Here is a 3,442-nt window from a genome sequence, read left to right on the forward strand (position 1 = left end):
GTCAGTTTTCCACGAATGCAAGGCTCACAAGTTGCATAAGACACATAGTCGAATGGATCTAGATATCCATCATTTAGCAACTTTTGAATCCTTCTTTCATGGATGTGACCTAGCCTACAATGCCACAGGTATGCACTGTTCAACTCATCTCGTTTCCTTTTGGACACATTTATATTCATGATATGTGGAGTGGTGTCTAACATAAATAAACCATTATGCAATGTTCCTTTCATGATGATCTTATCATCTAATAATATCGAACAACCATTGTTCTCAAAAACAAATTTATATCCACTAACTGTTAAACATGAAATGGAGATAATGTTTTTGATAATAGAAGGAACAAAATAACATGCATCTAATGCAATAAAAGCTCCACTAGGCAGATGTAGGGCGACCTCGCCAACAGCTAATACAGCAACTTTTGCTCCATTACCCATCTTGAGGTCCATCTCGCCTCTCTCTAGTCTCCTAGGCCTTGCCAGAACCTGCAACGAATTGCATATATGATAAGCACTACCGGTATCCAATACCCATGTGTTATCATAAGATTCTGACAAATTGAGACTGATCATGAATGTACCTGAAGCTTCATCAAGCTTTTGTTTCGCCCTTTCTGCAGGGTACTCTTTGCAGTTTCTCTTCCAGTGCCCATCTTTACCACAGTGGAAGCACTGGCCTTTGTCCTTTGTTGGGTCTTTCTTAGCAACCTTTGCTTTACCTTGTTTGCCCTTGCCCTTTCCCTTCTTAAGGGACCTTTCTGCTTTCCTTTTCTTTCTGGTCTCACCAGTGTAGAGAACTGGCTTCTCTTTCTTAATAGTACTCTCTGCCTCCCTCAACATATTGAGGAGCTCTGGGAGAGTCACCTCAAGCTTGTTCATATTAAAATTCATTATGAACCGTGAAAAGGAATCTGGTAGGGACTGAAGCACAATGTCCACACACAAGTTATCCTCTAGGACCATTCCTAGACCTGTGAGTTTCTCTATCCACTCAATCATCTTTAGGACATGGTTCTGAACCGGTGTCCCCTCAGTTATCCTAGCGTGGAAAAGGCTCTTGGATATCTCATATCGTTGAGTCCTTCCCTGTTCCTCAAACAATTTACGGACATGTAGGAGAATGGATCTGGCATCCATCTTTTCATGTTGTCTCTGTAACTCTGGAGTCATAGAGCCCAACATATAGCACTGAGCAAGAGTGGAGTCATCAATGTACTTCACGTAGCGAGCGATCTCATCCTCGCTTGCCCCTTCTTCGGGCGTAGGCATCACTGTATCAAGGACGTACACGATTTTCTCCGCTGTGAGAACAATTCTCAAGTTACGGAGCCAATCCGTATAATTTGGACCAGTGAGGCGGTTGACATCAAGTATGCCACGTAAGGGATTTGAAAGCGACATTTTCTGAAAATAAAGATGTAGCAAAAATGAATAACATGCAGATTTTGCAAGAAATAAACTATCAAGATATGGACTTCTATCTTAATATGCTCCCACTATTTTACTAACGAGTCACGCGACACCCTCAGCACGTGAAACGGAAGTCTCCGATAGACTTCTAGTGGGGATCAGTATCCAATCAGCGTCTTAGTGTAACCTCGAGGGACTCGACCAATCACACTAAGCCTAAAAGGTAGACAACTCTTGCCGATCACAACTCCTTGTGATTCCCGTCCTGTTCGGCCTCCGAATCACCATGGCCTCGAGGGACTCGACCAACCATGATGCTCGGTTAAGTCAACACCTTCATTACAAGATGAGTCTGATTTGGTGATATACCCTCGAGGGACTCGACCAAGCATATCATGCCCTCAGGTCACCGGTGACATCTCTATGTCGTAAGCAAGATAGCGAATCGCGATATAGGTGAGTCTCGAGGGACTCGACCAACTCAACCTACACCGGGATTCGGTTCCTACTCATAACGATGGAAGGCCACGTGGGTCAATCTAATTGCCTCACGTTTACCGACTTAATATTATCGAGAGATGTTTCTATGATTTAGTCTCCTAATATGACATGTCACACATATGCATATTTAATATATATCTACATCGCATGCAAATATATATACATATCTAGTATGTGTATAAGCAATCACACCAGATGATCATGGACCACAACCTAATATGATTAGGCCCGAGCCAGTAGGCCTAATCACTCACATCAAGATCTATGTGTGCAACGGTGCATCTCCATGCCTTGTGATCGTCCATCTCGTCCTCGTCGGTTCCGTCGACATCTTGATGCATCTCCATGCATCACGATCGTCCGTCTCGTGGGTCCCGCTATGGCATCCACGCTCCCGCTGCGCCTCCTCATGTGATTACAACTTAATCATAGGAACGCAGGCCCGACAATAAACGAGAAATATAATGGAGGTTCGCAGACCTCAATAATAATAATCACAAGTACATACATCACACGGTCCATGATCATCCGTCCACTCATCATACATCACATGTATATCATCATGTAGGACTACTAGATAATAATAAAAATAATAATCAACTAAACATTTTAATTAATTAATATTTTCTGAAATCAGGGATATATAGGGAATTTCTCAATTCCTAAGGGTATTTTCGTAATTTGGACAAAAGACAAAAACTGGAATTTCTCAAATTCACAGGGGTAAAATTGTCTTTTGCCCAGAAAACCCTAATTTCCTACTGCCCTTTGCTGCTGCCGTTGCCGCCGCCACCCTGCTGGCGGCGGCCTGTGCGGCGAGGGGCGGGGCGCTGCCCTCGCCTGCGGGTGGCACGCCCGCTGGCAGCGCTGCGGCTGCAGGTGGGCGCCCCCGCGGGCGTCGCCGCCTCCGCGGGCAGTTCTGCCGGCGAGGCAGCGCCCGCAGGCGGTGCTGCCTCGCTGGCGGCAGCCCCTGCGGGGTTTTTGCCCGTGGGAGCAGCGGCCACAGGCGCCGCTGCCCTGCGGTGCCTCAGCCCGCGCTGCTGCCCCGCGGCGCCTCTACCCGCGGGCTGCCAGCCCCGCCGGCCGCAAGCCTGCTGCAAGCAGACCGCCGGCCGGCTGCTGCAGGCACAGCGCTTGCGCATGCGCCGGCGCTGTGCTGCCTGGCTGCGGCTGCAGCTGCGGCTGCAGGTATGCAGATCGAGGGCAGCAACTGTTGCTGCCCTTCCTCGCTTTTGCGTCAACGATTTTGACGTCAATATTCTTCCTAAACACAACACACGCAGTTCAAAACCAATCATTCGCACGAACAACCTGGCTCTGATACCACTGTTGGGAAATCATAGGGGGCGACATCATATGCGCAGCGGAAGAACAAGAAAACAAAAATCCCCGATTCCCAAAAAGATGTTCATCGTCGTGCGAAGATTGGTGCGCAAAATCCGCAAAAACACAAAACTGCGTATAGAGATTATGTTACCTAGGGAGATCGTATATCCCTGTTTCCTTGCAGATCCTTAGGAGAGGGTGAA

The sequence above is a fragment of the Musa acuminata genome, chromosome BXJ3-7, assembly GCF_036884655.1.
Source record: "Musa acuminata AAA Group cultivar baxijiao chromosome BXJ3-7, Cavendish_Baxijiao_AAA, whole genome shotgun sequence".
Lineage (NCBI taxonomy): Eukaryota > Viridiplantae > Streptophyta > Magnoliopsida > Zingiberales > Musaceae > Musa > Musa acuminata.